We start from the raw sequence: 14,828 nt of genomic DNA on the forward strand, positions 1-14,828 counted from the left end.
TGTATAGTGCAAATCTATCTTATGTCCTCTACTCATATTGAATCAGACTAAGGGTAAAAATCATAAATTACATTTCTAGCTATTAAAGGAATTTATTCCTTAAATTATTGTAGTGGTATTACAACTGGGGCAACAAATACACTAAAATAGATTAGCTTTTACAAGTTTGATTTAATATGTTATATATTTCAAACCAGAGTTAAATGTAGTAGAGTCTTTTATTTTCAAAGAATTCCAATGGGGCAGAAAACACAAACAAAAATCCTAATTTCTCTTGAGAGTTTACTGAGTTCAGAGATCTGTAATTCATGAGTTTACTAATTTTAATTACTGCATATGGATATTGTTTGATCTACCATTTTATTGAGAGACTGGAGTTTAGCTGTGAAATTTATCTGCGAAATTTTTTTTAATAGAGAATAACATGCTTTTGCTTTCAGTTTACTATTATAAGAAAAAAATGGACTAAAGCTAGATTATCAAGGCCCCCTTTCTTTTTCTTCGAAGGACAACAAGGAAGTTATGATACAAAGTAAAATAAAAATAAAGAGAAAGCACAGATTTGTGAACACATAATTCAGATTCAGGAATTTCTCTTGGCCTGATGCATTACAACAGACAGCATGCAGGAGAGATCTTTAAGGGAGTCTCCTGTGTCATCAAGGGTCTAGATTACATCATCATTGATTTCATCTTTTCCATCTCCTAATTTTAATGGCTCTGCTTTCCCAAACCCTGCTGTAGTTTATCCCATGGGTTCTCAAAATAAGTGAAACTTAAAATAGGAACACTGCTTCTGTGTTGTCTTTATTGTCTTTGCCTTCTGTTGCTATCATATCTATTTGCAGAGCTAATAGTACCTTCTGCTCCTGTTCCAATGAAAGTGCTCTTTATATATTCACTATTTTGTCAGTTAGATGAAGAAATTTTGTGATTTGTAAAGTAGACACTAGTAATACATTTGCTCTGCTTTACTGTAAAATTTAACTAAAATGAATTTTGCTGAATTGATGAGGCAAGAGCTATAACCAAAATAAATTTGCCAGAAAGGTTTTGCATCATGTGATACTTCAACTATAATTTTATTTTTCTTCTTAGATCAGACTGGACCATCCTTTCCCAAATATATATATATATATATATATTTATGTTTTCGTAAAGTAGATTTATTTATTTATTTATTTTTTAAATTTTAAAATCTTTAATTCTTACATGCGTTCCAAAATTACAGTAGTTTTTACTTGCTAATATATTCACTTCTTCAGAGAATTATGGGGAAACAGTAAAAAAGTCTTGAAGAGGGAAATGAGTACCACCTGAGAATCATATGCCAAGATGCTCAATGATTTTTTTTTTCCTTCAAAGATATAGGTAATAAGGATAGGAAACAATTTCAGCGATCAGGGAGTGCTTTTTAAAAAAACAAACAAACAAAAAAAACTAGAAGTTGTTACTTTGAAAACAGGGGAATTATCATTTTGAACTGCCTTACCTTATCTAAGAGTGAGAAGAGATTTAAGAAGTCAGCCAGCTGTGCTGTGTGCGAACATGCTCAGTCGTGTCTGACTCTTCACAACCCTATGGACTGTAGCCCACCAAGCTCTGTTCAAGGGATTTTCCAGGCAAGAATACTGGAGTGGGTTGCCATTTCTTCCTCCAGGGGATCTTCAAGAAGTCAGCAGCAGTTCTCAGATGTATATGTCATTCAGGTAGAGGTTGTCACTGATTAAAAAAGAAGTTAAATTTACTCCTTTTTAAGAATTGTTCTTCAGTTCAGTTCAGTTCAGTTCAGTTCAGTTCAGTCGCTCAGCTGTGTCCGACTCTTTGTGACCCCATGAATCGAGCACGCCAGGCCTCCCTGTCCATCACCAACTCCCGGAGTTCACACAAACTCACGCCCATCGAGTTGGTGATGCCATCCAGCCATCGCATCCTCTGTCGTCCCCTTTTCCTCCTGCCTCCAATCCCTCCCAGCATCAGAGTCTTTTCCAATGAGTCAATTTTTCGCATGAGGTAGCCAAAGTATTGGAGTTTCAGCTTTAGCATCATTATTCTAAAGAACACCCATGGCTGATCTCCTTTAGAATGGACTGGTTGGATCTCCTTGCAGTCCAAGGGACTCTCAAGAGTCTTCTCCAACACCACTTCAGTGAATCCTTAATATTCCCTAAGTAATAAAATAGCAATTTTAAGATTAAATGATGTGAAGCTAAATTATGGTTGTTACTTTTAATGTACTCAGTAAAATAAAAAGTTGTCAAACATATTTTGGTCCCCTTATATTTTCTCCTGAAATTTTACTGGTTTATAAAGCCCCAGATTGGTGAGCACTTTTTAAATAGAGCTTATTTTCCACAAATATTTATTGAGTCTCTGGGGACAGAACATGACACACAGGTGTCAAACAGAGCTTAGACACAAGCAATGATTGTAGGGGCGTGAGCTAAGTGCTTTTAGGGAGACAGAAGTGCCAGGAATACCGGAGCCTACGAGCAGGGCACCTACTCCCGATCTGGAGAGGTCAGGCAAAGATTTCTCTAGGAAAGAGATTTAAAACCTGAATAGTGCATACTGACTTTGTGAACAAAGTATCTCCTTCAAGGCATCTAGGTACTTGGAAAAGCAAACCAAGGAGCTGTTTTATCACCAGGGAATTAGAGCAAATGGCTATAATTAGAACTTGTTGAACTTCGCTGAAATAATCATGTCCCAGTCAGTACCACAGTTCCTCAGCAACCAGATATTAACTTCTCTGGAGGTAAGGTAGTGGGATATTTTTGAGGCAAGAAGTGCTATTCTTTTCTCAGTTTTTGTCTCTGAGAGTTTGTGAGTTTGTGTCTCTGACAGTGAAACTTTCCTCACTCTCCTATAGATCCTGAACCTCTCTCAGAAGGAGAAAGTGTCTGGGGAGAAAACTGGGACAGCAGGAAACCTCACCTTTCCGGCTTTGGTTTTCAAAACCCATCGAAGAGGATATATGTAGGTGCTTCTGGATAAACCACAAGTAAGACAGTCCGTAGGGAACAGAGCACTGGGGGTGTCAGGGGAACTTCCCCTGAGACTAAAATACTGCTCTTGCAGGGCTGGGTCAGGAGTGGTAGATAGGAAGAAAATACTCGAGGGGAGCTGATTAAAGCAGAGTTTTGTGGTTCCAGGGGAGGAAGCCATATATCCAGCCATGGGATGCAAAAGTAGTCAGGAGAACCACAGGCATTTGTGGAGAGAAACAAGGGCTGTATTGCTAACTGGAAAATCAGGCAGACTTCCCTATGTCTTGAGACTACATAAGCGTGACTCATATATAACTTGTATGGCTGTAATGGTTGATAAATTATCAAAGTACTTTGTTTTCACTCATAGTCATTCACCCAGAATCACCTACCCTCCCTAAAGGACTAGCCTGGGATGGCCAAAGAATTTCCAGGATGTTTCATAAGCACTAAACCTGGCATCTGCCTCCTTTCTGACTGGTTGATGTATTAGTTATCTCACATCATAGCACACTGTACTCTAAAAATTGGCAGCTTACAGCAATAATAATGATTTGTTATCTCAGAGTTTCTGTGAGCCAGGAATTAGGAAGCAGCTTAGCTGAGCTGCTCTAGCTCATGGTATATCATGAGTTTGTAGTTATGATGTCAGCTGGGTGTACAGTCTTGACTGGGGCAGGAGGACCAGTCTTAAGGTATATCACTCATATGGTTTGCAAGTTGCAGGGGGCCTCAGTTCCTTACCATGTGGACCTCTCTGTGAAGCTGCTCGAATGTCTGTAGTGACATCCACCTTACCTATAATGAGTGACTTAAGAGAGAGCAAGGCAGAAGCTACAATGTCTTTTATGACTTAGCCTGCAAAGTCACACTTCATCATCTCTGAAATAACCAACTGATGACACAGGTCATCCCTATCACTGTGGAAGAGACTACACAGGGTATACTAACCAGGAGTAAAAATAATTGGGGGCCATCTTGAAGGCTCCTACCACAGTTGGAAAGTTATGACCAACCTAGACAGCATATTAAAAAGCAGAGACGTTACTTTGTCAACAAAGGTCCATCTAGTCAAGGCTATGATTTTTCCAAAGTCATGTATGGATGTGAGAGTTGCACTATAAAGAAAGCTGAGGGCTGAAAAATTGATGCTTGTGAACTGTGGTGTTGGAGAAGACTCTTGAGAGTCCCTTGGACTGCAAGGAGATGAATCAGTCCATCCTAAAGGAAATCAGTCCTGAATATTCACTGGAAGGACTGCTGCTGAAGCTGAAACTCAATACTTTGGCCACCTGATGCGAAGAACTGACTCATTTGAAAAGACCCTGATGCTGGGAAAGATTGAAGGTGGGAGGAGAAGTGGACGACAGAGGATGAGATGGTTGGATAGCATCACCAACACAATGGACATGAGTTTGAGTAAACTCCAGGAGTTGGTGATGGACAGGGAGGCCTGGTGTGCTGCAGTCCACGGGGTCACATAGAGTCGGACACGGCTGATTACTGAACTGAACTGAACTGAACCACAGTTGGTGAACTTGCCCTCAGTTCAGTTCAGTCACTCAGTTGTGTCTGACTCTTTGCGACCCCATGAATCGCAGCACGCCAGGCCTCCCTGTCCATCACCAACTCCCGGAGTTCACTCAGACTCACGTCCATCGAGTCTGTGATGCCATCCAGCCATCTCATCCTCTGTCGTCCCCTTCTCCTCCTGCCCTCAATCCCTCCCAGCATCAGAGTCTTTTCCAATGAGTCAACTCTTCCCATGAGGTGGCCAAAGTACTGGAGTTTCAGCTTCAGCATCATTCCTTCCAAAGAAATCCCAGGGCTGATCTCCTTCAGGATGGATTGGTTGGATCTCCTTGCAGTCCAAGGGACTCTCAAGAGTCTTCTCCAACACCACAGTTCAAAAGCTCAATTCTTCGGCACTCAGCCTTCTTCACAGTCCAACTCTCACATCCATACATGACTACTGGAAAAACCATAGCCTTGATTAGACGGACCTTAGTCGGCAAAGTAATGTCTCTGCTTTTGAATATGCTGTCTAGGTTGGTCATAACTTTTCTTCCAAGGAGTAAGCGTCTTTTAATTTCATGGCTGCAATCACCATCTGCAGTGATTTTGGAGACCCCAAAAATAAAGCCTGACACTGTTTCCACTGTTTCCCCATCTATTTCCCATGAAGTGATGGAACTGGATGCCATGATCTATCTTCGTTTTCTGAATGTTGAGCTTTAAGCCAACTTAGACCATCCCCATGGAAAAGAAATGCAAAAAAGCAAAATGGCTGTCTGGGGAGGCCTTACAAATAGCTGTGAAAAGAAGAGAGGTGAAAAACAAAGGAGAAAAAGAAAGATATAAACATCTGAATGCAGAGTTTCAAAGAATAGCAAGAAGAGATAAGAAAGCCTTCTTCAGTGATCAATGCAAAGAAATAGAGGAAAAGAACAGAATGGGAAAGACTAGAGATCTCTTCAAGAAAATTAGAGATACTAAGGGAACATTTCATGCAAAGATGGGCTCGATAAAGGACAAAAATGGTATGGACCTAACAGAAGCAGAAGACATTAAGAAGAGGTGGCAAGAATACACAGAAGTACTGTACAAAAAAGATCTTCATGACCCAGATAATCATGATGATGTGATCATTCATCTAGAGCCAGACATCCTGGAATGTGAAGTCAAGTGGGCCTTAGAAAGCATCACTACGAACAAAGCTAGTAGAGGTGATGGTATTCCAGTAGAGCTATTTCAAATCCTGAAAGATGATGCTGTGAAAGTGCTGCACTCAATATGCCAGCAAGTTTGGAAAACTCAGCAGTGGCCACAAGACTGGAAAAGGTCAGTTTTCATTCCAATCCCAAAGAAAGGCAATGCCAAAAAATGCTCAAACTACCGCACAATTGCACTCACCTCACATGCTAGTAAAGTAATGCTCAAAATTCTCCAAGCCAGGCTTCAGCAATATGTGAACTTGCCCTATGGGTTGTTAAATATTTTGCAAATCACTTTCACATGAGTCACAGTAGCCTTGAAAAAGGAGGAGGCAAAAGTGCAGGGCTTCCCCAATGGCTCAGCAGGTAAAGAATCTGCCTGCAATGCAAGAGACATAGGAAATGAAGGTTCAGTCCCCGGGTAGGGAAGATCCCCTGGAGAAGGAAATGGCAATCCACTCCAGTATCCTCGCCTGAAAAATACCATGGACAGAGGAAGCTGGTGGGCTACAGTCCAAAGGGTGGCAAAGAGTCAGACATAACTGAGTGACAAAGAGTTGGAGTCAGAGAAGTGCAGGACAAACTCCAACCTAACAGAGATTAAATTTCTCTCTTCTTCCAAGAATAAAAACTGAGTTTTATAAGAAGGTGTATTTTGTCCTTGCACACATGAATTTGTGTACTGAGATTCATGGCTACTGTGTCCCACGTAACTGTTCCCTGAAAATAACTAAGAAAGTCTCCTTTGTTCACCACTCCTTTATTGCTTTAATTCTTTCTTTAAAATGTAAAATCCTTCAATAACTTTGCTATTCAGAATGTGAATGTGGGAAGCAATCTGCCTCTTCCCATTAGGTAGTGATTTCATTTTATCAGTCCTTCTGGCAGCCTGGAACGTGAAACACACGTAATGTTCTACCTAGAAGGGCATCTGTGCAGCAAGGCAGACACTAACAAGGGCTGCCTCAGCGTTCAGAAGGAAGAATGGCATGACAGTGAGGGTCGCTGGATTCATGCCCTATTTATATTTCAGACCTGTAATCAATTATCTGTTTGGGGGACAAGTACTGAGAAACTATAGTCTTGCTTGAGTTTATTAACAAACAATCATCAATGATATAGTATGGCAGTTACCCAGTGAATTACCAAGAAGCATTTCAGTCAATGTCTTTGGAATTTTCTAGTATTTCATGGAGATCTTGAGTTATAGAATTTTAGAAATGCTGCCTGTTTTGAGAGTTATACTATTATTCTTGGGAAGATGTTTAAAAATTCTGAGTTACTTGGATATATTTGGAATCTGAGTAACAAGAAATATGAAGTTCTAGATAATTTCTCAAAGGTAGCAGCATTAATAATTCTCAACCCAAGAAAAAAGTATATAATTCCTGATTTGCATCTCATAGAAAAACAAGTAAAATTTCAAGCCTCTGTGGGTTGGATATATTTCACCATGTCTTTTCTTCAACATAAGGCAACCATTGCTGAGCTATTAATAAATTACTAGTAAAAGACATTCTGTGGACTTGAAATAAAATTTTCATGTCAAATAGCTTTTTAACAGCTTCTGAGCTATGTATGTCAAATAGCTTCTGAGTCTAGCTATTACTACAGGTGAACACACACCCCTACCTCTCATCAAAAATGGAAGCTCACATCCAGAATGGAAGAAGGATAATAATGGTTACTGTGGCAGTTATGGAGGTGCAGTTAGAATCTTCAAGAAAGAACTTGCTATTCAGCTGCAAGGAGGGCAGGGAGCTGGCAGCCCCTAGCTATCAAAGGCTTCAGAATTTATCTCAGCTTCTGAGCTGAGGTGATGCCCTTCCAGGCAGCCTCCTGCCAATGACTGAACATTTAGGGGTCCTAAGGCCTGGCTATTTTGCCCACTGTAGATTAATATGTGCTAAATTGCTTTAGTCATGTCCAGCTCTTTACAACCCTATGGACAGTAGTCTGCCAGGCTCCTCTGTCCATGGGATTCTCCAGGCAAGAATACTGAAGCGGGTTACCATGTCCTCCTCCAGGGAATTTTCCCTACCCAGGGATTGAACCTGTATCTTTTTTTTTTTCCCCAAAGGTATCTCATCAGTTTATTTTAGTTTTTTAAAAATTATTGTTTTTATTTTTAGTTTTTTTACTTTACAATATTGTATTGGTTTTGCCATACATTGACATGAATCCACCATGGGTGTACATGTGTTCCCGATCCTGGACCCCCCTCCCACTTCCCTCCCCATCCCATCCCTCTGGGTCATCTCAGTGTACCAGCCCTGAACACCCTGTATCATGCATCAAACCTAGACTGGCGATTCGTTTCACATGTGATATTATACATATTTCAATGTCATTCTCCCAAATCATCCCACCCTCACCCTCTCCCAGAGTCCAAAAGACTATTCTATACATCTGTGTCTCTTTTGCTGTCTCGCATACAGGGTGTCTCTTGCATTGGTAGGCAGATTCTTTACCACTAGCGCCACTGGGAAGCCCCATACACTATTGTAATGGGTAATCTTTGCTCAGGAGCTTTTCTCATTGCGTTGGCTGATACTTAGTCAGAGATAAATCATGAGACTCTTTGAGACTTTCTGTCCAATTCTGCTTCCTACTCTCCTTTTGCAGGTATCAGATACACATCATGATCTGGAAGCAATCCCTACCTAATCTTGTTGTCTTCCCCTTTTATCTTTTACACAGAGTTTCCACTAGTAAATCTCTTGCATTCTCACCCCATCATCTGCTTCTCAGAGGCCCCAAATGATGGAGATACTAATTACTAAGAACCTATTGTGTGAAGGAGGAAGTGTTTGGGGAAGTTATTCAACCTACCCTAACTGTTCTTTCATCTGTGAAGTGGGGTTGTTGTAAGAATTAAATGTAATAATCTACAAAGAGCAACCTACAAATGTATAGTGCCTCATATATAAGTACTCAATAACTTGTATATAACACTAAGAGTATTATTATGCCATATGCTAGAGTTGCATGAGGAAATTTTGTTTATTACTTGTGTGTGTGTTAGTCACTCAGTAGTGTCTGACTCTGCGACCCCATGGACTGCAGCCTTCCAGACTCCTCTGTCATGGGATTCTCCAGGCAAGAATATTGGAGTAGGTAGCCATTCCCTTTTCCTCCCAACCCAGGGATTGAAGCCAGGTCTCCTGCACTGCAGGTGGTTCCTTTATCACTGAGCCATCAGGGAAGATCCTCATTAAATATAAAATATTATTATGCTCATTTAACATATGAGTAAACTAGTGTTCAGTGAAGTTAAAATAACTCGTTCAAATTACTTTATATACCTCCACCTGGGATAAAAACTCAGCAAGTCGTGTAGAAGAGAGCGATATACATGTATGTTAGCAAAGAATCCGCTGCTATTATCTAGAATGTAAAGGAGCTCCACATCCTCTTCAGTTCAGATTTATAACTAATAAAACTACTCTGGGGATTCTTTCATAAACCTAAATCTATACCCTTAATTCCACTAAGTATTTGACACTAGAATCTATCAGTGAGTGCTTAAAATCAATAATTTGTCTAAAAATTCTGAAGAGCTATATGTAATGCCACTGCCAATCCCTGATGAGCACTATCTGTTATTTTTATAGAATGGCTCTCAGTTTGGGTTTGATTGATGGTTTCTCATGATTAGATTGAGGTTATATTTAATATTCTATAATCTTGCTATTGCTAGAAAAGTTGCATCAGATGAAATCATTCCTGCTTTGCCTGTCCCTGCTCCCACCCCACCCACATGACAAATGTTCAAGCCGATTATTAAAAGATGTAAAAGAAATAATGATAGAAACATGATGAACAGAAGAGGCTAAATATTACAATGCTGAGAGAATTTCTAGTCAGGTGGGAACAATCTGAACTAAATGGCAGCTTTGGGAGCATACCTATATTGTTCCTTACTTCACAGTTTTAAGATAAAAAATTATAAGTACAATTTAGAAAATTATGTTACATAAAGTTTTAAAAAGTTGACATTATGCTGTTTCCTCAGGAATGAGGTGGTGCTGGATAAGTTGGCAGAATGGATTTAGAGTGGGCAGTTTTCTTAGAGATGTTCTGCCAGGAAACCAGTCTCTTTCTTACATAAATCCATGAATTTGACTAAATAAACCCTCCTATATGAAAAAAAAAAAAAAAAAGCACATGATTTATGATCTGAAGTAGGGCCACATTATGTCCAGTGTGGTTAAAAGCCAACTTTAGCCAAGACTGGTCAGTATGATCTTAAAAAGCAAAAGATGGCCAGTAAAGATGACCTTGTGGCTTAGTGACAAGGGTAAGATACAGGTTTGAGCAAATAACTTAGCCACTTGTGGCTAAAGTGATGCTACCAAACCACCAAAGAGAGGGATGGTCGAAAAATGAAAATTACATATGCAACAAGATAATATGTTACTATAAAAATATATGTTAATATTCAGTATATTTCTGTGCGACTTTTGTTTAGTGAAAAATACTCTCAAGAATATTTTTCAAGTGAAGAATTCAGTTATAGTTCTATTGTAGAAAGTGGAGTCTAGATGGGCTCCAGAGACCCCCAGGTCATAGTGATAGTACGTAGAGAGTCCCAGATGTTTGATACCCAAAGGAATATTTACGAAAACATATTTTTGCCAAAGAACTGTTACATATGCACAGATGTACGTATGTAGCAGAACTGAAAATGCACTTTGGGGAAATTAAATAAATATCATTTGAAAAAGTGGAGTTTTAAGTATAGTTATAAATCTCAAAAAGAAATAGCTCTAATTTATTGCCCGTGTGGGAGAAATTCTGGGTGTACTCTTTCTGGATGTGCTTTGCTCTTCATTCTTATAACCATGGCACAAAGGGGTAATTATCAGTCTGTGAATTCTACTGTGAAAGGACCAAAGTGATTTCACTGGAAGTGTTTCCCAGAGATTCTCCTTTGTTTTTTTTTTTAAATAATGTAATTATATGTGAAATGAATGCCTGGCAAATTTTAAAGCCCACATATTGTAAATGATGGCAAACTGGGAAAAACCAGGGGTGCCTAAATGCTGTGGATGTGCCAATAAAGAAGGCATAGGCTCTTGGGTTTTGTGGGAATGTATTAAATTACATAACTTTCAAAAAATGTAATAAAAAACAAGGTTCAGAAGGTTCCTAAAACAACTCTATAGTAATCTGGATTTGGTAAATAAAACTCTAAGGAAAACTTTCTTCCAACTATGAACATGTCACAGTAAGACTCTATTGTCAAGATGAAACAAGTAGTAGTTTCCCTTAAATACAAAGGGATTGTGGTTATTATTCACTAATTAGAAACAATAACACAATTCAAAAGCTACAATAAATTTTATGAGTTGCACTAAGCCTAATTTACTTTGATAGATAATTGTCAGAGTAGTAAATTGAGGTTATAAACTGCTTCATGATGTAGAATATTTGAATTCACTTTGATTAAGACAGAACAAAGCAGATAATAGATTCTAAATAAAAGATTTGATGACTATGTTGAATACTGCAAAAATGAATTACAATGGTATTATGCTTTGTCCTGTTAATGTACATTTTATAAATGTCATAAAACTTATTAAATTTAAGGAGTTGCTTTAGTCTTTCATAATGTCTGAAGACATTAATTAAGCAAATCATGATTATAAAAAAGAAGCCTTCTAAAGCACTTTGTGGGGCAATCTGGCTTGATAAATAATCAAAGTTTATCCTATCTCAAAGAAAATGTGAGCTTATTCAAAGTTATTCCTTTCTAACCCTAACTCATTCTATTGTGTTCATATTTTAACTATTCAAACATGATTTTGTCGGAAAAAAAATGAAAATCATATGATAGGTTCATATTTTGAAAAGCATGTAATAGATCACATCCATGTCCCTTTTTCTTCTGCTGTTGAAAGCATTAACTGAAACAGTACTTCCCATGGTGTTGGACATGGCATAATCTAATATTTGTCTGCTTGGACAGTTTCCTGATATTTGTTACCAATACTGGGCAACTGTTCAATCAGATAAACTGGATTAAAATTTTTAATATGCATGAATGAAAACTTATTCAACGGAATGGGAAGATGAAAGGTAGAACTTGGGAAACATTTATAAAGGTAGATTTATAGAAAGTATGCTTGATGTTCATGTTTCCAAGGTTATGGTTTTATCTATAGAAGATATTTCTTTTTATTTATTTTATAATTTTATAATCACATTATAAAATGTTAAAAAAGAATACAGAAGTTTTGTTACTGACGTGCCAGTTTTCTCCCAAGTATGTCTGAAGAAAGCAAGTTTTATTGGACATCTGAGATGTCCTAAAGTATGAAAAGTCACTTTCCTCACTTCAGAGAGTACTACTGGTGACAAACATTTTTTCCTGTAAATATTTCATCTTTCATCTATGAACCAAATAACTCATCTCCTCCCTATGAATTTCTCCTCTTTGTTATCTACTAGTAGCAAGAACTTGAGCAAATAATTTAATTTCAGGACCTCAGATTAAGAAACCTAAACAATGTCCATTAGTGATTTTCAAAATATGGGTTCTTACCCTATTACTGGGTCATAACAAATATTTTCATAAAATAAAATGGGATTTATTCAATTTGAATAGAAAATATAGAGGACTTGCATTTGTGCTAAGTTATTTCAGCCATGTCCAACTCATTGTGACCCTATGGACTGTGGCCTGCCAAGCTCCTCTGTTCATGGGATTCTCCAGGCAAGAATACTGGAGTGGATTGTCATGCCCTCTTTCAGGGGATCTTCCTGACCCAGGTATCAAACCAGTGTCTCTTCTGTCTCCTGCATTGGCAGGTGGGTTCTTAACCACTGAGCCACCTGGGAAGCCCCAATATATGTCAAGACACATTAAAAAGCTAGTGTGCAAATGCTGTTTCAGTTTTAAATATCTGTATGCATACTGTGTGATGTAAAATGTATTCCTTAATGTAAGATCCAGGCAAAAATGTTTGACATATGGTTTCCAAAAGAATCAGAAGTTCCTTATAAATCTAAAATGAAATTATTCTAGTTTACAGCTCAAAAACTCTACTGATTTCTTTTAACCTTATGTCACATAGTTTATTGCCTGACAGACAACAGTAGCTGACTATAAGGGCATTTAGTTAAAGGAAGTGGAAAATATTTATCCCTCAATTAGATGTATTTGTTATCAGTTCAGTTGCTTAGTCATGTTCGACTCTTTGTGACCACATGGACTGCAACACACCAGGCTTCCCTGTCCATCCCAATTCCTGGAGCGTGCTCAAACTCATTTCCATCAAGTCGGTTATGCCATCCAAACATTTCATCCTCAGTCATCCCCTTCTCCTCCTGCCTTCAATCTTTCCCAGCATCAGGGTCTTGTTATACCCATTGTAAGTCATTCAAAGACAACTCCTTGAGCTTTCATGCCCTATGGGTAAATGCCAGACCCAAAGCAGACAGGAATTTGACATGTTTGAGAAATAGAAATAGATGAAAATGGTTGGGATCTAGTGAAAAGAGAATAGTAAGATATGAAGGAAGAGATGTAGGAAGGAGCTGCATTGAGTAAAACCCTGTAAACCATGGTAAAGTGTTTATAGAGTATATTTTTGTTGCTGGCGGGGAGCCATTTGAGAACAGTAAGCAAAGGACTTTTCCTGGGTTTTTTTGTTTGTTTGTTTTTAAAGACCAGGAGGACTACTGTATAGAAAATAGATTTATACAGCAAGAATGAAGCTAAGGAGGTTATGAGACTATGACACTCATTCAGGTGAGTGATGATCTTAGCATCAATTAAGGTAGTAGCAGTGGAGACAAAAAAAAAAAAAAAAGATGGATTTGGAAGCACACAATACAGAATCTGCTAACAGACCTGACATAAAGGGATTGCTAGAATTTTAGTTTGTGAAACTATGTGGATATTCCACCAATTCTGATGGGGGCCATGATGGCAGGAATACAGACTTCTGTTTGGGAGATGTTAAATTTGAGATACATTCGAGTTATCTAAGTGGATACGTCAAGAAAGTAGAATTGGGTTTGGGGGCAGAAGTAAGGACTGCTGGATTTGTACATTTGGGCATCAGTATATAGATACTATTTATAGCCACAGGACTGTTACTTCCCTGAGTGTCATGCAGTATCTCTTTTAATCTTGATAACAACTCAAATAGACATTTTCTTTTTATATTGATGAGTAGCCTCTCTTTATATCTGAGCAACTCTTATATTCAAAAATACACTGAAAGTCAAGCAGCTACTAAATGATGGAGCCTGGAATTCTTAATTTTTTGAATGAAACCTCTTTTAAAAGGTCTGGTCTGGAGACAGTGAATCTCATTCAGAATTTAAATCAAGTTTACAAATTTAGTAGTCTTTTCTATCCTTTTGCAACTTCCCTTGAGCAGGTGCCAGTGACAGGTTTTTTTTTTTTTAAACTCTATTCCTTTGGCCTATGGGATAGGACTCTGTTTTCCTTTTTTCTCATATCTTGACTATTTCTTCTTCACTGGCCTTCAACTACATCTTTCATGCAGAGATTTCTAGCCTTCTTCTCTTTACGTATTTCCCCTTTACATTTTTATGTTCTCATTGGTTCAAATACTAAACATACGCTTATGTCATAAGTGTTAGTCACTTAGCCGTGTCTGACTCTTTGCAACCCCACGGACTGTTGCCCGCCAGTCTCCTCTGTCCATGGGCTTCTCCAGGCGAGAATACTGGAGTGGGTTTCTATTCCCTTTTCCAAGGGATCTATCTTCCTGACCCAAGGATGCAACCCGGGTCTCTTGCATTGCATGCAAACTCTTTACGGTCTGAGTCACCAGGGAACTCCAAATATCCGCTTATGACCCTCAATTATTTTGCTTCCAATGCAGACATTTTTTTCCCCCTAGCTCCAGGTTCAAAGGTTTCCTGAAAGCAATTAGCCTGGAGGTTCCCCCATGCGATTAAAGAGGAGGAGCGAAGTGGAGGGGCTGTGAAGGTCTCATTTGATTTGTATATTCATTCATATTTCCTTATAATCATTATATCGACTGCTTCTGTGGAGTTTCAAATCTAGAGTGGCAAGCAAGCAGACAGTGACGCACGGGGAGCGTTAACTAAAGGTTTAGCTCGGCACGATGACCTCGTGTGA

At 38.6% G+C, this 14,828-nt stretch overlaps 1 long non-coding RNA gene across 1 annotated transcript in view; it reads right to left on the bottom strand.

The window, feature by feature from the left end:
* The window catches only part of LOC102188518, a 123,621-nt gene that overhangs the window by 108,334 nt on the left and 459 nt on the right, over positions 1-14,828 (bottom strand). The window contains exon 2 of the long non-coding RNA XR_310536.3: positions 1,493-1,722. This is a non-coding gene — a long non-coding RNA (uncharacterized LOC102188518). The remainder of the gene's footprint in view (positions 1-1,492; positions 1,723-14,828) is intronic.

The sequence above is a fragment of the Capra hircus genome, chromosome 14 (genome assembly GCF_001704415.2).
Source record: "Capra hircus breed San Clemente chromosome 14, ASM170441v1, whole genome shotgun sequence".
Taxonomy (NCBI): Eukaryota; Metazoa; Chordata; class Mammalia; order Artiodactyla; family Bovidae; genus Capra; species Capra hircus.